Here is a 25,898-nt window from a genome sequence, read left to right on the forward strand (position 1 = left end):
TTTATGGCAAGATTTCAACATTTCTTCACATAATATGACACATTTACATTTTCCCAATGCAGTTAAGATTTCAATTATTAATGTAATACATATTTTATTAGTCATTTAGTAATACTGTAGAATAATTGAAAAACGCAGTGAATGATTTATAAAATGAGAACAGTGATTCCAAGAGACTTTCTTCAATTTAAGCAAGAAAATAATACAACTTTTTATAGAAGGAAAACACCATCTTCCATGGCTTTATTATTGTTGAATTTATAGCTCATATTTCAGTTGTCTTTAAAAATGATTTGAGATGGCCTAGCATAAACATAATGCAACCCATGTTACTTAAAAAAAATATATTTTAAATATTTATTTACTTTTGAGAAAGAGAGACAGAACGTGAGCAGGGGAGGGGCAAATAGAGAGGGAGACACAGAATACGAAGCAGGCTCCAGGCTCTGAGCTGTCAGCACAGAGAATGAAGTGGGGCTCATACTCGTGAACCGTGTGATCATGACCTGAGTGAAATCTGAGGCTTAGCTGCCTGAGCCACCAAGGCACCCCAATTAAAAATATTTTTAAATGTGAATGATAGGAGTCATTTGGGAAAGGAGAATCTGAGTACTTTGGCCAAAGGGTAAAAGTGGTATCTCACCAAGTGTTTTCTGCTCAGAAAGAGAATTTGTTGTTGCCAGCATCTCATGTGACATCAGATCCAATATGAGAAATGTTCAACCATTCTGCAAGACGATGCTACTCAGAACTTGAGCAAGAATTGAATTTCCTCTGGGAAGGTGTTCTTTTTTTTTAAGTTTTTTTAAAATTTATTTTAACTAATCTCTACACCTCATGTGGGGCTCTAACCCAAGACCCCTAGATAAAGAGCCACACGCTCCTCCAACTGAGCCAGCTAGGTGCCCCTCCTCTGGTAAATTGTTGTGCACCGATCTATTGACAATGTGGAAAAATGCTGGAAACTAACATAACATCAGAAATTGCCCACCTGGAGTACCTGGGTGACTCAGTAGGTTGAGCATCTAACTCTTGATTTCGGCTCAGGTCATGATCTCACAGTTTATAAGATCAAGCCCAGGCAACAGGCTCTGCACTGACAGTGGAAAGCCTGCTTGGGTTTCTCTCTTTTCCTCTCCCTCTGACCCTACCCCAGTCAAGCACACTCTCTTTCTCTCTCAAAGTAAATAAGGATTTAAAAAATATAGGTACCACCAATAGGTAAGACTTTGAACTATGCCACCACTCAATCCTTGATATAGCAGAGTATTAGAACACAAATTCCAAAACCCAAAGAAATTTGGAGAGGTTATACTATGTCTGTGGATAGGTGGAAGAAAGAACTGGAAATAAATCTAGAACCTTAGATCTTTCATTCTCCAACTTACCAATTTTCATTGACAGACCTTAAAAAATCCTAATGCAACAATATTGGGTTTCTGTTTTTTATGTAATCAAACTAATCTCACAACTGAGTTCCCATCCTGTAAGGACGTTGAGGAAGACTCCATTTAAGTTTTCCTGGGGGTCTCCCTACCCAGAGTAGTACGAAAGTCCCAATGTTAACAAAATGGGAAATCGTTCTAAATCACGTCACAGTTGACATTGCTGCCCTCCGGAGGACTGATGTCCTCTGCCTTCAGGAGCCGTGATGCCCCTTTTTAGGCATGTTTGAAATAGCTGAGAATATTCTTCTCAGGGAAGCTCCAGGGGCTTGTGTGACCAATGGATCTTTAACCTCTCTCTTGGGTCATACAAAGACCCCCATATTTTTTCTGCTTCTCAAAAGCACACCCCTCTCTTCTGCCTCCACAAGACCCCAACAATGTACTTTCACTGATCCTAGGAGAGGTCTACATCATGAAGTTTCTATTTGCTGCCTTGCAAAGACCTCCAAGGAGAAGAATAACAAAGATCAGCTGTCTGCCTAGAATGAAGGGAAGAGAAAAATTGTACGGAGCACAAATGCTATTTAATCTTGAAACCAAATATTGCCACCAGAATGACTTAAAAATGATAAAAAGTTTGTCAGAACGTTTTAATTTTAATACTAACTGAACCAAAATGTGCAAGGTATTGTATCTTACCTTTTCAATGCAACCCATTTTAAGAGGTCATGGAGCACATGGTGTAATTTTTTTCCCATTCATTTTTGTTCGGTTTCTTTGAATTCAAACTAAAATTGACTTCATCACTCATTTGACTCTCCTCTCCAAACTCTCCCCAATCCACTGATTTCTTTTCTCTTGTCTGTGTTGGTGATTGCACTGCCAAGGTAAGTCCTGTGATATCTCTTAAAGAAAAGAAGCAAGAAACCAAAATAACTCAACCCATTTAGGCAATCCGTTATGGTAGCTCCTACACAAGCTACCGTTATGGTAGCTCCTACACAAGCTATGGACACCCATCTCTCTGTTTTTGCAGAAAGTACTTCTCTATGATAAGGTATGGCTCTTCTACATCTGGAGCAACCTCCAGGATTCTGTAAGTCCAGGTCAAGACCTACCTTCTCCAAAAAAGTGCTCCTCAACCTCTTTTTTTGTCTTCTTGGAAACAGTCATTCTTTTTGTCTGAAAACTCTCAGATTTGCTTCTCTGCAACCATTCACTATTTCCTGGAGTATATACTTGTCTTAGGCATCTTATGGTTGTACTTATATTTTTATTTATTTTTTTGTACTTATGATATTTTTAAATCATTTATATTATTTATAAGACTTTGCCTATGTGTCTCTAGACCGTGAGCTTTGAGTGTGAGGCTATGATTCTTCTCCATAAGTTCTCCATACAGAGATCTCCATAGGCCCCCAGTGAGAGGCCCCCCTGTGAAACTGTTGTATCCTGCCTTCAAGATGTCTGAGAGGAATGTACAGCCATACCTCAGCCTGGTGATTCTGGCAGAATTTAGAGAAAAACATGTTTCCAGTGTAAATTAACCTAGAATAAATTAGGTAAGCAAAATCATTTGATGCCTTTATATTTCTCACACATTACATTAATATTTTAAGTGTGTTCCATATACATATATGTGTACTTATCTATTTATATATACACTTTCCTTATCAATGAAATGGCTTAGTATACATCCTGATTTTTGAGAGAGTTGGAGAAAGGAACCCCACATTTTCTGGAATAGAGAAAGAGGAAATTCACCTAGTGCGGGAGGTATCTTTCCTCCAAAAGAAAGTAGAAAACTTCCTCCAGCAACCAAGACCCAATCTAATTTTAAAAGGTCCTTTTTATGAATGTAAAAATGAATACTATTTGAATTATCCATTCATCAAAGCATTAAACTTAAAAACGAATTTCTGCTCTCCAGAATGGCGCCATTGCACATTTCTGCTCCAGAATAATTCGTGTGGCTATATCTGGCAGCCAAACATGAAAGTGTGGGTGTTGAGTGGCTGGCAGCTGGCCCAGTATTTAACCCTGCTGTTTTAGAATGCCATAAAATAAGCACAATTTAATCTTCCCAAATCATTTGGTCAGTGACTGTGATTTCCGCAGAAAATAACTTCAAAGAAGACAGGCACCTTTGCTGATGCTTGTTTAAGCAGCTTTGAGTGCCAACATATTTAAGGATAGGAAGCACAAACCTCAAAGCCTATAATACATTCTTGGGATTATATACCAAGGGGATGTGTAGACTGGCCTATTAAATTTCCCTGGTGGTAAGGATGTGCTTAGATTGACACAGTTAAGAGATAAGGTCATCAGATAAAAAGTCTGGCTTAGTTAAGTAGAACATGACACTCTTGATCTCAGGATTGTAAATTCAAGCCCCACCTTAGGTGTTTAGATTACTTAAAAATAAAATATTTGGGGCTCCTGGGTGGCTCAGTCAGTTAAGTGTCAGTTCAGGTCATGATCTAGTGGTTGGTGAGTTAGAGCCCCCCTCAGTCTCTGTGCTGACAGCTCAGAGCCTGGAGCCCAATTCAGATTCTGTCTCCCTCTCTCTCTCTGCCCCTCCCCTGCTCATGTTCTGTCTGTCTGTCTGTCTCTCTCTCTCTCTCTCTCTCTCTTTCAAAAATAAGTAAACATTTAAAAATAAACAAAGTATTTAAAATAAAAGTCATCACAAATGGATAGATACTGCTAGTTAAAAATCTATTAAAGTAGAGACTTTGCCCTAGATACTGAAAACAGACTGGTGGTTGCCAGAGGTGGGCTGGGGGTGGATAAAATGGATGAAGGGAGTCAAAAGGTACAAAATTCCAATTATAAAATAAGTAAATCATGGCGATGTGATGTACAGCATTGGAACTAAAGTTAATAACACTGTAGTGCATGTTTGAAAGCTGGTAAGAGAGTAAACCTTAAAAGTTCTCATCACAAGAAAAAGTGCTTTTTGTAAATATATGTGGTGATGGATGTGAACTAAACTTATTGTCATCATTTAAAAATATACACAAATATGAAATCATTACATACACCTGAAACTAATATAATGTACATCAATTATATTTGAATTTTAAAAAGATCGAGACTTTGCTATAAAAAAAACATAAATCATTATATAAAACCATGATGTTTACTTATGACCTGGAAAAAAAAAAACACTTCTTTAGGATACTCTCCATAATAACCTCCATTTAATTGATGACATGAAATAAAGATTGTATCAATTTATCTCATGTTTAGTTGGGAACATAATAAACAACTATTTTTTTTAATGTTTACTTATCTATTTTTGGGAGAGAGAGAGCAGGAAAGCAGGGAAGGAAGAGAGAGAGGGAGACAGAATCTAAAGCAGGTTCTTAGATCCAAGCTGTGAACTCAGACTGGACTCAGGACTCAAACTTACGAACTGTGAGATCATGATCTGAGCCAAAGTCAGACACTTAACCAACTGATCAACCCAGGCACCCCACGAACAACTAGTTTTTTTAAGCTGTCATTTGACAGTTTTGGAGAATATTACATGATGTAATTTCAGTAAGTGTATCCATTATATGTAGAAACAAACTCTAGGGAAAGTACCTGATCACCTTTGATTAATGCTGAGAATCTATTTTAAATTAAGGAAACCAAACCTGACCTACTCTAGTATGAGGGACCCTGATGTCATAAACGAATTTTGGTGTTTTCAGTAAAACTCTAAGACATGATTTATTTTTAAGAGCTTCCCATCTTGTCTTGAATTAAAAAAAAATGAAAGACCAAAAATACATTATTTTTCCCAATGCATTTATCTAACTTAGACTTACATATGTAAAAGTAGTTTAAACCAAAATTACTTCTAATATCAATAACACAAGGCAATTTACCTTCTTTATCTTACCACTGAAGACGAACATAGATAAGTCACATTACATATTTATTAAGATGCCTAAGAATATTTTTCTGTCATCAATTTTGTCCATTATTTGGTGTGCAAGTATTCTATTTTGCCTCTCTTTATATTTTCCAGTGACAACTTTTAATTCTCTTCTCAGTCCCAGTCTCTTACATAACTCAACCCATTTCTTAGATTTTCAGTTCCTTGATCTCTTTCTCTTAACTTTCTTTTCCAATCCATACTTAATTTCTTCCCTACTTAAAATGGGTTCCATGATTTGTCCTAATACTACCCTCAAATTCCTTACCCCTTGACTATCTTTGTGTTACACTCTTTAGAATGTCAATTTCTCTCTCTGATTCATTCTAACTAGTTACTTTGTTATTTTTCCTGGCTACCAGTGATTACCAGAAAAAATAAAATGGCTTAATTCTATTAATAAATGCCATTACAAACATGATATTAGCTGGAGCTATCCTCATAGTGATTCTTATTTTACCGAGAGATTGTTATGTTCTTCTCATACCTATATGATTCACGTTCTGCAAAAGATCTATCTTTGGAAATCACAGGACAAAATTTCCTCCCCTCAAATCCCACAGGGATAAAGTTCTGGATCATTCCATGAGGAAAGTAACCTAGAGTGTGACAACTACTAGTTGATCATGAGGGCGTCTAAAACAGGTGGTAGAGGAGGGGACAAGAGTGTTAATTACTCTCCAAAAGATGACTCACTAAATAAACCCAGAATAAGCCAAACATTTTCTGATTCTTCATGTAGCAGATGTTCTATCTTTTCTTAAAGATTGATGTCAATTATTCCTACCAGTACTGTGACTCATTTGCTTTCTTCATGGTCTTTGGCATAAGGAGCCTGAAGTAAGTGACTGATAGTTATATCATAGAATTCCAAGGGACTATTACTGTGTACACTGATGGAAGAATTCTCCTTTGAGAACCATAACCTCTCAATTCACAGACCCTAAATTTGTGGCAATGAGAAGTACAAGGACCCCAAGTATGTCACTGGGAGTGATGGTAAGTGGGAATATTTGTACTTCAACTACTTGGTTCCCAGGTTCATGTATTCTCTTTGAAGACAAAACCTCAGATAATAGTGTTTCATTTAGAGTATACACTCAACCCTGAGAATAATGTAGTCCTGGAGGAGGATCCTTGCAGGACATAATTTCAAACTTGTGCCTCAGCCACATCTTTAAGAGGTCAAGATACTGTGTTCTGAGGCTAGTGACTGGAAAAGAACCGCGGGATCTCTTGGTCATTTTTCCACTGCCACACTTCCTTTGATATACTTACCAATATTAGTTTTATTTGTGAATAAAACCACTCTGCAAGCCCTCAGAGAGTGGGTCTAGACAAAGCTCTGTTGGCATGAAAGTCAATCCCATAGCAAGAATAAGTGTCAATTACAGAGAATATGAATTGCGATTCTTTCAGAGTGGAAGGGTCCAATGTAGTCCACCAAGAAGCTGACTGTACTCTTCAAGGAACAGCCATGTACTAGGGTCCAGGATTGATTTCTTTGCTGACAATTTGCATATTCAACAGGGAAAGTCACTAGATTAGCACTGGTAAGTCAGTGCCCATGCAGACCCCCATGACTACATTCTTCATTGTCCATAGTGCCAGCACTAGGGTGGATTATCATGGAGGTTGGGTGATGTCTACTGGCCAAGTCACTGTATCAATTTGGTTGCTCCCTTCTGTGTCAATGTGGGTTTTCTCTCAGAGATATTGACATACCAATCAAATATCTTCACATTTTGTGTTTGTTTCATAGGTCCAAATTCAGGTCACCTCTCCAGACCTCTTGGTCCCCAACTTTACATTCTTCCTTTTCTATGTCCCTGACTAACCACCTATTGCCACTATTGATGAGTTCATGTGACCATGAGGTATTTCTCTTTCCACACAAAGTGAATGCCAAATACAATACTTCCAGCTTTACTTATTGAAGAGTTTTCCTACACCACTGCCTGCCAGGGAAACCTCTGCTTGGAGTTGTGATTCATCCGTGTTTTCACCTAACATCATGATAACATACCAACCCTTTAGTGAACTCATGACTGAGGGGCATTCTCTTCCATCACCTGTTTATAAGCGAACTTCAACACTGCAGTAGGTGTGACTTGGGGGAGATGTGCTGCTACAGGAGTGGTAGATAACATGGTGTGGTGGAAGGGATTGTCTGGGCTACTAGCTTATGCAATTTATTATCTCTGCTTACTCCTGACCCTGGATGTATCATTTCCATCTTACAACTGTTGGGTTCCATCTGACCGTATTACTTAAATAATCTTAGAGGACTCAGTACATGGTGGCCATCTCTGGCTATTTAATCACTGGGTGTCACTAGGTCAGAAGCTCAATTCCTGCCAGGGCCCAGCTGCATACCAGGAGCTGGCTTTCAGTAGGTATGCAGTTCATTACAATAAATAATGCGGCCTTGTTCCAGAAACCCGGGGGTCTATGTTTTAATATTTCCACCAGTGATGCCTCTGGTGTCATATTACCACAGGGGTTATGTTTTCATTCTCCCAATGCACATAATCCTGGTATCACAGTACAATATGGCTCAAGAGACACTGTGATTACACCATATTATTCCCTTTCCTGCTTTGAGCCCCACTAAAAATCACGATAGCCTTCCATGTCACCTAGAAGATGTATTAGAACATCAGTCTTAAGTGCTGAAGATGCTAGCTAGAGAATTCAGAGTTTTGTTACAGAATAGCGAGTTTTGTGCTTCTTTCTTAGAAAACTTATTTAAATCTCCACAATCACCAAATTTTTCTTTGGACTGGTAGTATATGAACTTGGATAGGAACATTTTTACCTCTCTATTTACCATTTCCATCAATTACGTTCCACAGTTGTATTAGGCAATACCTATTACTGTGTCATGAATAGAAATCATAGATATTTTCATATTATGTTATAGTTATTATATATATCTTGAACTAATATTTTTATACATAATTTTAATATTTTGAGGTATAAGACCTGCCTCTCTTAATATTTAATAATTTAATTAATATATATATATTACATTAAAAATGCATGTTCAACATATTTGACATAATATTTCAATATAATAGATTTAACTTACAATTCTATACATTTTTTCATTTATTTACAAATATTTTTACTCTGTAAACTTCTACAGAATGCCACAGAAGTCCAGTTTATAACATAAAAACATCTAGAACCCCTACCTAGACCAAGCCTCTCTCTCTGGTGAGTACGCCTCTATGACATTCAGGTCATCCACCCTAAAGCAGCCTCCTGGGTGCTTTTTACAACATCCTGTTTTTTAGATTTCTTTTCATCACCATGTTTATAAATGCCTATATTTCCTCGTTCATATGGCTGGCTGTTGTTGGCTCACACTTGATCTGGTTGACATTTCCTTCTTAAAATGTCCCACTTTAACATGTCAGGCTTATCCCTCTAGACTTTCTTCAATGGATAAACTTCCTTTGAAAGATAATTTTCCTTAGTTTTTGTCCACTAACACTTCTTTATTCTCTAATTCATTTTCCTATGTGGATAACTTCATCCATTGACACTAGTCCAAACATCATTAAAATGTATTATTCCCAAGGGGATATACAAGTCCATAATCCCTTATGTGTCATCCTGAAATCCCTAAACCTCCTTTTTCTCTACAAAAGTCACTGGTAGCAAAACATTACCTGAAATTACAAAATAGCCTATACTTACCTCAGGTCCTATGAATATTCATACATTTCACCAATAGAATTTGTATTATGGTTTATTACATGGTGCAGCCAGGATCCTGCTAAGAATACTACCTTTCAAAGGATGGGAGTAAACTATTACCTTTTTTCATTTAAATTACAGTTAGTTGGGGTGCTTGGGTGTCTCAGTCATTTAAACATCCAACTCTTGGTTTCTGATCAGATCGTGATCTCACAGTCCCTGAGATCAAGCCTTGAATGGGTTCTGCGCTGACAGCATGGAGCCTGCTTGAGATTCTCTCTCTCTCTTTCTCTGCCCTTCCCCCACTCATTCACACACATACTCTCTCTCTCTCTCAAAAAGAAATAAACTTTAAAAAATTGAAAAAAAATAAATTTGAGTTAACATACAGGGCAATTTTGGTTTTAAGAGTAAAATTCAGTGATTCATCACTCACATACAACACCCAGTGCTCAACCACAAGTGCCCTCCTTAGGACCCATCGTTCACCTAGTCCATCTCTCACCTACCTCCCTATGTCAAATCAGAGTTTGTTCTCTATCATTAAGAGTCTCTCGGGGCACCTGGGTGGCTCAGTCGGTTGAGCGTCTGACTTTGGCTCAGGTCATGATCTCCCCGTCCGTGAGTTTGGGCCCCACGTAGGGCTCTGTGCTGACAGCTCAGAGCCTGGAGTCTGCTTCGGATTCTGTGTCTCCCCCTCTCTCTGTCCCTTTCCCACTCACGCTCTGTCTCTGTCTCTCTCAAAAATAAATAAACATTTAAAAAAATTAAAAAAAAATAAGGGTCTCTGGTGGTATGTTTCCTTTTTTCTCTTCCCCCCACCCAACTTTCCATATGTTCATCTGTTTTGTTTCTTAAATTCCACAAATGAGTGAGATCACATGGTATTTGTCTTTCTCTGATTTACTTATTTTGCTTAGCATAATACATTCTAACTGTATCCATGTCATTGCAAACAGCAAGATTTCATTCTTTTGGATGGCTAATATTCATTGTTTGTATGTATGTATGTATGTATGTATGTATGTGTATATGTGTGTGTGTGTGTGTGTGTGTGTGTGTACACCAAACTTTATTTATTCATTTATCAGTTGATGGACAATTTGGGCTCTCCCCACAGTTTGGCTATTGTTGATAATGCTTCTATAAACACTGGGGTGCATGTACCCCTTCAAATCTGTATTTTTGTAATCTTTGGGTAAATATCTAATAATGCAATTGCTGTAAGGTAGGGCAGTTCTATTTTTAGTTTTTGAGGAACTTCCATACTGTTCTCCAGAGTGGCTACACTAGTTTACATTCTCACCAATAGTACAAGAGGATTTTCCTTTCTCCACATCCTTGCCAATACCTGTTGTTTCCTGAGTTGTTAATTTTAGCCATTCTGACAGGTGTATCTCACTGTGGTTTTGATTTGTATTTCCCTGATGATAAGTGAAGTTGAGCATCTTTTCATGTGTCTGTTAGCCATCTGGATATCTTCTTTGTAAAAGTGTCTATTCATGTCTTTTGCCCATTTATTCACTGGGTTATTTGTTTTTTGGGTGTTGCATTTAATAAGTTCTTAAGAGATTTTGGATACCAACCCTTTATCAAATATGCTGTTATAAATATCTTCTCCCATTCTGTAACCTGTCTTTTACTTTCAAAGTCTGAAAAACTGTGAAACTGAAAAGAGATCAAGAGATGATATTCATATTGCTAGCCCATATTTAGAGAAGGATTCAACTGTCTTCTGAACATCCCCCAAACTCAACACAATTTCCTTCCTCTCCTATATGCCAGTCACATTGCCACTCATCTCCCTAAGGACATCCAGTGTTTGACCATGTCTGACCAGGTTCCTGCATGCACCTTACTGTTCCACACCTCTGGCCCTGGACAGTAACAAAGCAGGATTCATAAATACCATCTGGGACACTTATGACTGAATAATTATTGCTGAAATCCTAACCATATTAAATTACAGAAATGCACCTTCTAGTATTTCTCTCACTACTAGATGAGGAGCTCCATAAGTGAGGGAGGCATGTCATTTTCCCATAATGCAACACAGTGCCTGGCTTTGTGTTGTCTATTGTGTCTGTCACTTAAGCTGAGTTCCTTTATTCTCCCTCTCATCTTTCTCTTTAACCTCTGTACCTATCAGTCATGCCTTTTGAATCCATCTTCTCACCTCTATCCTTCATGCCACTACTATGTGCCCTCATGAAGCCACCCAATGTCCGGAGATACTGTCCACTGTTTCTCTGTCAAGTCACTTTCTATATAGTCCATTATCAATCTAAATGAATGCTTTAATTGTTAAATGCTAATGTTAAATTTTTTTTTAATTTTTTATAACATTTATTAATTATTGAGAGACACAGAGAGTGAGCAGGGGAGGGGTAGAGAGAGGGGGAGACACAGAATCTGAAGTAGGCTCCAGGCTCTGAGATGTCAGCACAGAGCCCGACATTGGGCTTGAACTCACAAACTTCAAGATCATGACCTGAGCTGAAGTCAGTCGCTCAACCAACTGAGCCACCCAGGCGCCCTGCTAATGTTAAAACTTTTAAATGACTCTACGCTATCTGTAAGATGTTCAAAACTATTATTGTGGCATAAACTTCCATAATTTGCTCTCCATCTGCTATTCAAGCAATACTGTGTATAATCCAACATCATTTTCTTTCTTTCTTTCTTTCTTTCTTTCTTTCTTTCTTTCTCTCACTTCTCAGTAATACCTCTTTGAGTTGAATCTTCTTGCTCTTGATCCCATGTCAAGAATTATTTCACAAGGAGGCCAGGTACAATTTCATTGGTAAATTTGTAGAAATTCTCAGGAAAAACAATAAAACAAAATACTTTGCCAAGAAAACAGATCAAAACACAAAATAAGTACATATTGTCATTTTTAAAAATAGCATAAAAAAAGAAAATTTCATTCTAATCTAACTTAGGCTATTCAAACTAACAGTGTATGACAAAAATATCACATTCCAATCTAATTTGCAATATGAGGACAATAAAGTAATGCATATAAAAATCCAACAATTTAAAACTTTTAATTTATACTTACTTTTCTTTAATGAAAAACAATTATATTTAGTATTAGGAAATATAATCTAAACAATTATATTTAGTATTAGGAAATTAAACTCACCAATTAATAGATTAAATGATGAAAATGGCACATCTATCTCAATATAAATGGGTAATCACCTAATAAAATTCAATATTCATGAATATGTCAGCAATATATGGATAGTTCTGTAATAATATTAAATTTTTTTCTATGATAAACCAATAAGAAGAATATACTTTAGAATAAAACATTATTTAATTTGTATTAAAATTAGTGTTTTCATAGGGTTCTCTAGATAAACAGAACCAATAGAATATATATAGGCATATAGGAGGAGATTTATTATAAGAATTAACTCACGAGGTTATGGAGGTCAAGTCTCACAATCTGCCTTCTGCCAACTGGAGAACCAGGAGCGCCAGAGATATAATTCAGGCCAAGGCTGAAGGCCTGAAAATCAGGTATAAACAAACAGTATAAGTCCCAGAGTCCAAAAGCCTAAGAACCAGGAGCTAAAATGCCCAACAGCACAAGAAGATGAACATCCCAGGTCAATAAGAGAAAGAGAATTCACCTTTCCTCTGACTTTTTGTTCTATTCAAGCCTTCAATGCATTGGATGCTGCTGCCTATATTGTTGAGGGCAGATCTTCTTTACTAAGTCTACAATTCAAATGCTACTTTTTTTCCAGAAACACTGTCAGAGACCCTCCAAGAAATAATGCTTTGCCAGCTATCTGGGTATCCATTATCATAGTTAAGCTGACACACAAAAGTAAGCATCATAGTTAGAATTAAGATAAGGGTATCAGTTATCACCACTATTATTTAATTATTCCATAAGTAGTCAACACATTAGTAAATATATACATATATATATATATATACACATATGTATACGTATATAAGAAACAAAATTTTAATTTTTTGTAGATTATATGACATGTCTTCAGAAAAGCAAAATAACTACTGCATAAATTATTAAAAATTTTAACATATTTCTTTGCAGATAAATTATTTTTCTTTACCAAAAGTATCACATATAAAATGTATATCCCATTTACAAATCAATAGGAACACAACATGTCTGTAAGAAAACTTTAAAAGTAATGGTTAATATCAAGATGAATATGATTATAAAACTTACTAAGGGGCATTAGGGTGCCTAAGTGGCTCAGTCGGTTAAGCCTCCAACTCTTGATTTCAGCTCACGTCCTGATCTTGGGGCTTATGGGATCAAGCCCCGCATGGAGCTCTGTGCTGACAGCTCAGAGCCTCCTTGGGATTCTCTCTGTCTCTGCCCCTTCATTACTCACACTTTTGCTCTCTCTAAACTTAAAAGAAAAAAAACTTAAAAAAAAATTAATGGAGTATATATCATATTACTGGATAGTAATTTTCAAACTATTTTAAAATAGTGACACTTCCTAAATTAATGTGAAAATTCAGCACATTACCAATGAAAGCAACATTTCTTTTTCTTTGGTCTCAAATCAAACATGAATAAAGCTAAGAAAATTCTTTGAAATACAAATAATGTGAGTGACCTAGTCCTACACAGCATTAAATTTTATTACAAAGTTAAAGTGATTAGAAACATTTGATATTGATGTGGAAACAAACATATCAATGGCACAAAAGAGAGAATCTAAAAATAGATGCGAATGTGCATGGGAAAATAATATATGTAAAAGTTGGCATATCTACATAGTCTAGATCATTCATCAAGTAGTATTGGGCCAAATAGCTTATAACTTGGAAAAAAAAAAAACACGTGGAAAATAAACCTGGACAGCTACTTTACTTGCACTAAAATAAATTCCAAATGGACTTCAAAGTGTTATGCATGTAAAAAACAACCAACATATTGTAAGAAATCATTTATAAATATCTTTCATTTTGAGGTCGGGAAGCTTTTCTAAGTATGTTGCAAAATTCAAAAGTCACAAAAGGAAAAATTTAGTAAGTTTTAAAATATAAAATCAAAAACTGTAAGGAAAAAAAGGAAAACCCTTAACAGAACAGAAAGACAAAAATATGAGAGTCAAATGAGTGATAATTCCAATGTATAAAATAAAGTCCTATGAATCATAAAATAAGCAAAGATCAACACAAAAGAAAATTTAGCAAATTTCCCCAACTGACATTTTAGAGTCAAAGGTATCCAATGCCCTAAAAACATACAATCAGTTTCTTCACCTCAATAATACAAGAAAATTATGACTAGAAACAGTGAAATATTATTACCATATGGCTGACAAATATTTTTAAATGATGAAAAGGCAATTGGCAGTATTTATCAAAATTTTAGTTTTGCCTATTTTTGATTCCATAATTCCAATTCTACATATCAATTCTTCACAAATACACAAGTGGCAAAGATTTCTGTGTGAGGTTGATATGAGTAGTTTTTGTAGTAGGGAAAACCTGAAAACAGCATAAATATTTTCAAAAGGGCAAGAATAAATTAGCATACAAACTACATAATATGAAGTCATTAAAAAAATAGACATGCATGATATATTTGCAGGTGAAGAAAAGGGTATTGTAGAGTCAAATATAAAGTAAGATCCTACTTGTGACCAACAAGTAGTATTTATGTTAAGAACACATGCCCACACTGAGATTTTTTAGAAATACGGAGAGACTATAGCAATAGATAGGGGAGTGAGATTGGTATGTGACCAGGAGGAGAGAGGACATAAAGACCACTGGAGAAGACAGTAAAAATTGCTTTTTAATATTATATATAGTCCTGTATGGCTAAGAGATTTGTACATTAGCACATACTACTTGTATTATTTTTTTTAAGGAAAAGAAAGAAGAAAGAAATCGTGCTAATATTCATGTTCGTATAGAAGGGTTAAAACGTGCATCCTCTGGACAATTTTTTGGCAATGTAAATTATGAGAATTTTTTGGAACCATCATAAGTTTAATTACATACATACAATCTCTCTCTGTATGTATGTGTGTGTGTATACATATACATAGACACAGTATTATATTATATATAAGCCCAATTACGCTTAACTGTTTATGAGTGGATGCCTATTGAAGAACTGTCCCTAACAGTTAAAATCTGGAAACAATCTAAATATTTTATCAATAATGAATTAGTTAAATGAATTATGATTTATTAAGAGAGTACAGTACAATATTAAAAATATTGGTGCATATCTCTGTGTACTGGCAGAGAAAGTGATCCATGAATTATTAAGCAAAACAAAGAGGTTGTAGGACAGGACCTAAAATTCCATCAGTTTTTGTAAATTAATAATACCATTTACATAACAATAATATGAACTATTAGTGTATAGCCTATTGGTGTACACATGTAAAAAATCAGAAATAACATGAATCTGTTAACACATATATGCCGCATATAAAAATATTGATATAAACTTGGATATATATTTTAAGGGTAAGATTAAGGAAGTTTTCTAAATTTCTGTTCTCCTATTGATAAATCCTTTCAAATGATCACTTAGTACTCTTAAAATTAAAAATAAGAATATATTATTTATAATTCAAAACTACCTAAGTTTTTAGATGTCTACACGAATTGTTAATATGAAGCATGTCTTGGTGAAATTAAATATACTGTCTTCTTCGCAAAAAGGCAAATGAAACTTAATCTATATGTAAATATATTAATTCAATAGGAACTCAAAGTAACTTATGAACTGAATCTAATATATACAAGTAAGGAAGTCTATGTTAAATATCTCATTTAGATTGGATTGAAAGAGGTAATAAAAGCATGAGTAACATGATTTTCTTAAACATATATTGACCAAAAGACTATTTTAATAATAATAATTCCTTACCATTCAATTTGGAGTTAAGTATGTAGATTTTAGTTTCCTACGCATACAGTATTTATGCATCTTAGAAACTCTAAATAATTTTCATTTTACGTAAAGTCACAGGAGGGCAAAACTCAAAAAAATAAAAAAAAACCCTCTAAAATTCAAGCTGATAATGAAAATAACACCAAGAAATAAACAAATAGATGGAAAGATAGGTAGACAGATAGATAAACACATACATGTAGAAACATGTAGCTCTAAGTTATAAAGTCAGAGGTTGCAGGGTAAGATAAACAGATACCCTTCCTTCTGCCCATATCTTATGTACACACATTTACTGAACTACACATACATATGTAGACGCACACATACGTATATAATACATATACACAACACACACACCTAACACTGCATCTCCTGGACTCTAGAAGCAGAATGCCACCTCTCAACCACACCCATGCTCACTGAGCAGTTTAAAGGCATGGCTACTCCATACTTTAGGGCTGTTTTTTAATTTTGAATCATTTCCTCTAGCTTTCCATGGTAAAGTATATTTTTTAATATTTCATATAAAAAATACTGAATGGCCTTATTAGCTGCAAGCTATAAATGCCACAAAACAGATTTGGAAATTGGAACACACCCAACATAAATGGTTACCAACAGTGAATGGGAAGGCATACGAAACAGGGCAGTAAAGCCACCACACAATATGAGGAAAATCATTAAATGATCTGGAAAAGCATCAAGATGGCTGGCCTCTTTGTAGTTCCAGCACAAAGACTGAGACTTATTTCTAAATATTTTCCCTGGTGGGGAATAACAGCTTGAAAATAATCCCAGATGTATTCATTTGTGTAACCATTTGCTTCTTGTAGCATATAGGCATGGAAAAATTATTGAAGGCTTCAATTCTGGACTTGTATTTTTTAAATGTCAGGCTTTTGAAAAATAGCACCATTTTTCTTTAAAACCATTCATTTACCTGGAATGTTGGCCAGCAGGCCTATAATATGGACTTGGTTTTGTTAAGATTGAAAAAATGCCCAATGGCAAAAGAGGAATGGGCAATTCCAGTGGATATAACTAAATATGAACCCAAATTCAAATGAGCAAATGTCCAAGCAGAGAAAAAACAATGTTTTTATGTTTCTAAGCTGGCCAAGGATTTCTAGATCCTGTTAAACATAAATTTAGAGAAAGAACGCAATCTAGAAGGTGTCCTTTAAAAATACTGGAAGCAGAGCCTGTGCAAGAAAGTTCATTTTTTGAACTTTAAGCAAGCAAGTAAGCAAGTAAAGCAAGTTCATTTTTTACTCAGGCATTTTTTTCCTTTGAAAGTCTCTCAGTTTGAATTTATTCTAGACATTGAGACAAGAGGCCCAAAAGCTAAACGCCATTTTTAACAATCAATTTTAAAACACAGATAGAGGAAATTCACAGTTCTTTTTCAATTGTCGGCCAATTAATTTAAACTCAACTTTTCAAAGTTCTAAAAATATATATTATTTTAAAATTTAAAGAAATATACATATTCTAAATGTAGAGTACTTAACTGTCTGCAACAGAGTACTTAATACAGAGCATCAATACTCTGTTAAGTATTAATTCTGCTTTCTACATCTGAATATACATTACTTTTTTTTAAGTAGAGTCTGTGGGAAGTGTGGTATATGTGCATGTCTATGTGAGTATGTGTAGAGAGAAAAAGACAGTGAGATTATAATCAGTGTCTTTTTCTTCTACTTGATCATATTTTGTTTTAAAAGTCAATGGGGAATATCTAACTTTTTTTGGTAGGTATTCTAGTGTTAAAGTAAATGTTGGATAATATTGTTATTATTAATAACCGGGTTGCTGTTTGGAACGTGAAGAGGTGTGTTTGAATCCATCATCCATTTTACAAATATTTAATGAGCTCCTATATTATGCCAGCCACATTCTGGCAACCAAGATTTCAACAGTGGCAATGAAGTTTCAGTAAAACCTTCCTCTAGAACGCTTCTTACGAAAACTTAGAAGCACATTCCTGATCATCTAAGGAAAACAATTTGAGATTAGAAAAAAGTAGGAGAGTATTTTTTTTTTTTATTCACAGAACTCTGGTTTATGGAGAGTGCCCCAATCTGATGATTTATGTAAATGATTTATCATCTATGCATGTGTAACTGATATCCACCAACTTAGAAGGGATGCCTTTGACGCTAGTCGTCTGCTGCTTGGAGGCACACTAGGAGCGACATGACAATGAGACCAGAAGGAACGGATTGGATTAATTTCAAGTGAAAATAAGGAACTCAATCTAAACTATGTAAAACTCACCTCACTCTGATTTATTGCTTTTTCAGACCATTGAAGCTACAAATAAAATTTATGAGGGAAGAACAATAAATTAGGATTGGATAAAGGCACAATTTTAGGCCTCAAGTTGCTTGTACAGTTAGATTTTAGCACATAAAATTGGGAGCATAATACTAACAAGTTAATAAAATCAGCCAAGTGCTGACATGTAAAAACAATTTTTTTTTAACAATTGGTTGGTCCAATCAGTTAGCCTTGTTGACAACTTGAAATTTTGAAAACCTACGTTACTTATATTCGATGAACATTAAAAATGTAGGAAAGTTCATGGATGTATGCAACAGAAGTTCATTGGTCTTGGAATACTTTTGGGGGGTGGGGAACTTGCCTTTAAAGTTAAAACTATAAAATTACCACATAATAAAAGGCTGTGCTTTGAACACTAATTGCCCATTTACTTATTTTTTTAAATCTCTTTTCCTATAATTATGGTGTGATGTATAAACTTTCTCTGGTTTTACTGAGGTGTGTTTTATATATTTTCAGTTCTACCGCTCTTTTCCATTTATTCTTAATTTTAATTTTACTAATATGCATTAGTATCAATCAGGCATCACGTCTACAAAGATTCCTACAGCGTTTTAATTGAGAGTAAATTGCCTTCAATAAATGGGGCCTCCTACTGGCCTAGAAAACTGGCCCACCCTAGTGGCTGGGCACAAATGCTCATTTGAAGAGTTAAACCGAGGCACGATAGCCCACTTTGTCAGCTGCCTAGAGGGACGTTGTCAAGTCTGGGACCCTGCTGCTTTATTCCTATAACTGTGTTTTAGAAACACCTCACAAGTGGAATTGTGGTTGCCTCATCCAGAAAATGTGGAAAGGATTAATGTGGCATGTAAAACAAATCACTCCTGAGCTCAGCTGAGAAAGTGGGTATTAAAAGCACTCCAGTCAAAAGAGCTTTAGTGAGAGGGTCACGGTGATATACAGTCAGCATATGTTGGGCTGGTAATGCTGCAGGGTGTTTGGAAATGGTAATGGTCCATGGGTGTAAAGTCTTTCAAGACCTCTTAAAGACACATGTGTTTCTTGAGCGTGTTCTCCAAACAAGGACCTGTTATGGGTTAGATTCACTGAAGCTTTTAAACTTTATTGATTGGTTTGTGGGATTCCAGGTTCACTCACTGCTTAAAAAAAAATCTGTTGATAAACACAGGCAAGAATCCCACTTTAATCTTAACCTTATGAATCAATAAACAATGTGGGATGTTGCCTCCTCATCGATTATGGTACACACTGTTTATTTTTATCATGGAAGTGCTTGCTAGTTTTCAGAGTTAATGGGCAATATATCTATGTTGTTCTTCTAAATCCAGGTGCTTTGTAGATTTATTTTGAAGGGAAAGAAAAGGGAGACACCTGAAGATTTCTTGCTATTTGAAATATGAACCATAGCCTTAATAAAAACTTGTGGGTTTCAAGTTGAGAGAGAACAAATAAACCTGCTAAGTGTAATTTCATAAACTGAGACAATTTTCCTTGGTATTTCCAATTTAGGAAGGAATTCATTAAGATTTAACATTATAATGCAGATACATAACTGTAGCCACAGTTGAATGCACTCTTAAGGAAATAAACTGTACTAGTTTTCTATATGTGGGTAAACTGTTTCTGCCTATTCTCGGTTTGGTTTATATTTTGCACTTTTTAAATGGGATCCTTATCCTTTTTTTTCCCCTGGAAGGTTATACCTCATCAATTTATTCACTTTTTTAAGTAAACTACACCAAAGGATCATGCAAAATCTTTGAAAAGATGAAAGCACAGGCAAAGCTTGCAATAAATAAGGGCTGATGTATTTAAGCAGTTGTCAGCACATGTACTCAAAACAAGCATGTGTTTTTAGATTAGACCTGGTAAAACATCAAGACAGGTTAGCAGGAAGTACTAGTTAACTAACCTAAAAATCTCCTCAGTAAAACTAAACAAATAAAAATATTATGTGAGGCTGGAAAAATTCAGGGTGCTCTTGGATTTGGGTTCAGTGCTCCTGAGTTTGACCCCAACTTACAACCATGACTGCAAATATTTTTTCACCAACTTCAAGCATGACATTATTTGTTACCTTTACTTTACTGCAGGCCTGGTAAAAGTCAAGATCAATAATTTCACAGGAACATTTCCACTCTACACTGAAAATACAGCCAACTTGAAGGACACAGCAGATATAAAATTTCTTGCCATCTCTGTAAAACTCATAAAGCATCACCACCACCTTGTGTTTTAATTGAACTTCCCGTCTTAGGCCCATTCATATCATTGCTATCTAACTCACACATTCAGTCAGGAGGAAGGTCTCAAATAGGAGTACATAGCCATTGCATGGCCTATGAAGAAGTTATGTACAGAAACAAGGTAAAAATGTTGCAATATAATATCAAGATGGTAAGGGCAAATGAAGCGGTCAATATCATATCGTTGTATTTTACTACAATATCATGGCTATGGCTATTTAATATTCAAAGAAGCAACTAATGTTGTTGCCTTCCATGTGCTTGATTGTGGCTAAAAGAAACACATAACTTTCTATACAAAATGCTTGGAGGACTATGAGTCACTTCCATGCACTGACTGCTTGCATAGACTTTCGAGCTTCAGTTGCATATATTCTATGTGAAAAATTTTCAGAATCCACAAGTAAGCATGAATCTGCAGTCGTGTCTTCCCAATTTACTTCTAATTACTGTTCCCGGGGCTTCCGTGGCAATAAGGTATTTCTGCATTGTATATAAATGGATGCAACTTTTATGTTTTCTACTAGAAAACACCAGTCACAAATAGAAAACAATTGAAAACTCCCTATTCTAGATTTAAATTTTTTCAAATAATTTTTCCGAATAAGTTAAACACCCAGAAAGTCAAAGTGCAATGCCTGTCTGTTCCATATTACTGAAACAAATAATTTCTTTTCATGTCAGAATGATGACAACAAATGCATGATCTTGACGACAGTCTTTCTTTTGTTGTCAGGTGTGTTCGAGTCTGTGTGTGACATTTTAGCAGCTTTAAACTGAAAATTATTCTGGGCCTGAATGAGAGATTCTGCGACGCCTAACCAGTCCTCAGTTGGGAAATCACTGACCACTTGTCCCGTGTACTCAGTGGTCCTGACTTTGAATGCTTCCCCAAACACACTAATTGGAGACCTGGACTATTTTGAGTCTTGCAGGTTTCCATGTCCCCCAGACACACTGCACATGAGGGCAGACTAACCCTCACCAAGATGGGCGGCACACCTGTACAACAGATGACCAATTTGAAATGTGCAAAGAAAAACCTCCACAAAATAATACGATGTTTCCTTCACGTGGTGTACATACAATTCAGACAGCTAAGGGGCTAAAGCATGCCATTGAGCTGTAAGTTTTCATTGCTAAAGACATTTTATAGGGCTTAAATTTTATATAGTCCAGTATCAAGTAGTACTCCTAATTGCATGACTTCAAAGTAGACACGTGAGCCCTACTTTCATATTATTTTAGTGGCAAGCAGTCATGGCCCTTCCAATTGTTCCTATGAGGTCCTATATTAACATCATTATTGGAGATTTTATTTAACTTCAATTTTAGTGAAAACTATGCCTCCTTCTTTGAATGGGAGTTTGAACACTGAGATTAAATTGATAGAGAAAATCAAGTCTGAATCAGTTTACAGCCCAGAGGTACATTGTGAATCCCATAAAGCATTGTTGCAGGAACCTGGTTAGTGTTCTGTACACCTGCTTAATGTTTTTTTCATCATCACAAATGTCAAAGTGCTCGGTAAGTCACTGGGGTTTGAATGACAGCCATGCACTAAGCAAGCAGTTATGTTTTTTCACTACCAAATTGGACCATAAATGATGAAAAAGAGGTCAAAAAGGAAGTATGGAACCATACAAATTTGAAAGGGGAAACTGCTAATAGCCATAAACCCGGTGCAATCAAAGGCTTGGCAAGTCATTGCAAATTACCTGCTCTGTGAATTACTGATCGCACTGCATTATGATATAGAACTTTCTAACTCCTTTCATCTGTAGTAACAGGCTTTCTAATAGCTCACAGATCAAAAGCAAAACACTGCCAGTGGAATTTTGATACAAATACACCAAGGTTGTACAAGTATAATGCATATGAATAAAATGTTAATATGCATCCAATATTGCATCTAGTCCATTATTTAATATAGTATATGCATTTTACAAACCAAACCCACTAATATCGTACTTACAGAAAGAGATGACTGGTAAGATATGCTTAATTTAAAAGGAAGATGAAATCTTGCATGATACTTTCAGCAGGGATTAATGTAGGTTGGTATGCTTTAAGCAAGATCTTGGCAATCTTTCAGATGCAAGAGGTCAAGTTCCTAAATCCTTTTCTTCTAGCTCAAGACTCAGGCATGTGGAAGTCCCTCCAAATATTGCACCGCCAAATATTGTTCCTATTAGGGAAAATATCTGTATCAATAAGTTTCTTTCAAAAAGATGTGTAATGCCCAGGAAGGGTGAAGTCTCCTGGTCACTTTAATCAGACTTTGCGCTCGCCTCCTTGCAGGAGATAGTATGTATCAAATAAATGGACTGTTTAATTCTAGGTAAATAGCCCGGGGGTGGAGGAACTTTGGATGATGAGACATTTTATAATACAGATTTGGCTGAAGTATTGCCAAGCTAGATTTTGCAATGATGCAAAAATACCTCTGGTGCCTGGGTGGGTAAAGGGATAGAGGCAGACAAGGTTGACAGTTGGAAAAGAGAGATAGTTGCAAAAAACTTGGATCCTTTATATTTGATAATGGCCGATATGCTTGAAATTGAAAATCATTTCAACTGTGTGTGCTAGATGTGGGTTCTTACATAAACCACTGTGATTCTTTTTAAGAAGAGTTTAGTTTGCTTTTGTAACAATTAACCATCAATTAGTGTTACTTCCTCTCATATTGAAAATAGAGATAAGAGAGATACCATACCTATCTTTATGGGAAATGGAAATATATAGAGACATTCACATGAATAAACAAAGTACAGATTATAACAGTGTTATAAAGAATATAAGCACAAGCCTGAGAGGGCTTTTGAATAAGACTGCTATTTGAGGTAGAATGATCAGGAAAGACTCTCTGATGAAGTAATCTAAAAGTTGGGATATGATTAATATGAAAAAGCTAGGCTAGTGAAGAATTGGCTAGATGGACAAGATACGACACATGGAAAGAGAAACAAGCATAAAGACCCAAAGTATGTGAAGGGCCAAAAGTGTTGATAAAGAGCAAGAAACACAATGTGGCTGAACCATAGTAAGCAGGGAAGAAAACAGAAAATGACGAGATCAGATAATCTAAGTCTGTGAGTCAGAGTAAGGAGAAGCAACACATTGGAACTGGCTATTCTGGGGAGAACACCGGATCTGTGAGAAAGAACTGAATCAAGAAGACCAGCTAGGTCAGCACAGAGTTGCCCAAGTGAAGGATGATAGTGGTTCAGGTTAGAATGGTGGCAGTGGAAGTGAACAGAAATGAAAGCAACATGACTCACACCCATCAAGTCCCCAGAGAAATCCTGAAAGGCTCTCAGCCTTCCAGTCCATGTGATATAGCAGCCGAACCTTCTGGTTCCAGTGTTTCAATGAACGACACTCTACCCTCAATCAGAAATTTTGGTTCTCCCACTAACATTTCCTTGGTGGGAAAAGTACATAAATTGGTGAAGTATTGTGTGTGTGTGTGTGTGTGTGTGTGTGTGTGTGTGTGTGTGTTTCTACCTATTTAATGAGCAAACTACAGAACTCAGTGACACATACAAATTACTTCCACAATGTCTGTTTTAAAAGTGGTTTCAAATCTCTGTGGCATGAGGTAGGGTTATATATCCATTGGTCAATAAATTGCAGCTGATTAAATCTGAGTCACTGAGGTGAAGTTCTTATTTTTGTGGGGGAGGTAGGAAGAATGGGAAGTTGGCTGGTTATTAGAGAAATGGGTGTGAGATTGGGGAGGGGTTTAGAAAAAAATGACTCAGTTCTCTTCTACACATTTTTGCGTATTATTTTTAAAAATAGCATGCATCAATGGCTATTTTGCATAAATGAAAAGCTTATTTAAAAAAAATTTTAACGTTTATTTATTTTTGGAGAGAGACAAACAAAGAGCGAGCAAGGGTGGTAGGGCAGAGAGAGAGAGGGAGACACAGAATCCGAAACAGGCTAACAGCACAGAGCCCAATTCGGGGCTCGAACTCACAAACTGTGAGATCATGACCTGAGCCGAAGTCAGTCACTTAACCGACCGAGCCACCCAGACACCTTGAAAAAACTTTATTTTAAAATTAGTTTAAAACTTTTTTTTTTACATTTATTTATTTTTGAGAGACAGAGTGAGACAGAGTTCAAGGGGAGGAGGGGCAGAGAGAGAAGGAGACAAAGAATCTGAAGCAGACACCAGGCTCTGAGCAAGCATTCAGCACAGAGCCCAATGTGGGGCTCTATCCCATGAACCATGAGATCCTGACCTGAGCCGAAGTCGGACACATAACTGACAAAGCCACCCAGGCACCCCTTAGCTTAAAACGTTTGGAAACAGTGTCTGGAGACTTTCTGCAATCAGTATCAGATCAAAGAAAGAAGGTATGAGCAAGGAAAAGAGCAGACCAAAAAGATCAGAGGCTGTTTAAGGGACTGTCTGTAACAGAAATTCAAAAGTCTGCTCTCCTAGTCAAGCCCAGGGCCAGGGTCGTGAGAGGAGCAGTTGGTAGATACTACTAGATAGTCATGCCTGTATTTCATTTATAATTGCTGGTGATATATAATTGTTTTGTGAACCACATATAGTTTACCATAGAGTACAGATCAGTGTTGATGAACTCTTGTGTGTTTTATAACCAGACTTAATTCATTAGTATAAACAACAATGGTCTATAAGTTATCAATAGCTGATACCACTAAAAGGAAGACCAATAATCAGTATGTCTTGCAGCGGGGATTCCTTAGTCCTTTCTTGCCATCGCATACAGAAAAAAAAGGATGATGTTTGTATAGTTCACTTGAGGAAACTAGAAGGGATTTAAGAGTGTCTATAAATATCTTTTTGGAGATGAAAAAAAGCATCACATTTTCTTGACATTAAATAATTACAAAGACACAAAGCATTATGGAAAATATTAAATGTTGAATTTGCACCATACTTACAAATAAAATCTTTTCAAATTTTCTTTGAAAAACTGGTTAACTTTCATGTTTATTATTTTATTTTTTAAGTAAACCCTATCCCCAACATGAGGCTCGAACTCACAAACCCCAGATTAAAAGGAACATGCTTTTCCAACTGAGCCAGCCAGCTACCCCTTTCATCTTTAAACTTCTTGCATTTGGAAAGCTCAATCAGGTCTTTCACTGACAAATGTAATTGAAGTTGGCATTTCTGAGGGCAAAGTGATTGTTAATCCAATTAAACTTTTTCACATAAGCTATCTCAAACTAAGACTCAGAAAGTGTATGCATTGTCAGAGCATGGACAAGCTCAAATGTCACTAAGAGAACGCAAATGCCAAAAAATTATATAAGTATCCCATATGAGTGAATACAGGGATTGAGACTGCCACTCACAATTAAGCCTATTAAGAATCCTTGTAATGGGGCGTCTGGGTGGCTCAGTCGGTTAA

At 36.0% G+C, this 25,898-nt stretch overlaps 1 protein-coding gene across 2 annotated transcripts in view; it reads right to left on the reverse strand.

Moving 5' to 3' along the window:
• Positions 1 to 2,094: 2,094 nt before the first annotated feature.
• The window catches only part of CRPPA (CDP-L-ribitol pyrophosphorylase A), a 431,068-nt gene continuing 407,264 nt past the window's right edge, over positions 2,095 to 25,898 (reverse strand). Inside the window, exons 11-13 of one of the 2 annotated variants that reach the window (XR_007460021.1) lie at positions 12,449 to 12,538; positions 11,748 to 11,867; positions 2,095 to 2,293 (exon numbers count right to left, since the gene is read on the reverse strand). The gene's annotated coding sequence lies outside the window, so the exon portion shown is untranslated. The remainder of the gene's footprint in view (positions 2,294 to 11,747; positions 11,868 to 12,448; positions 12,539 to 25,898) is intronic. The other variant, XR_007460022.1, reaches the window with a different exon arrangement.

Source organism: Panthera uncia, chromosome A2, assembly GCF_023721935.1.
Source record: "Panthera uncia isolate 11264 chromosome A2, Puncia_PCG_1.0, whole genome shotgun sequence".
NCBI lineage: Eukaryota > Metazoa > Chordata > Mammalia > Carnivora > Felidae > Panthera > Panthera uncia.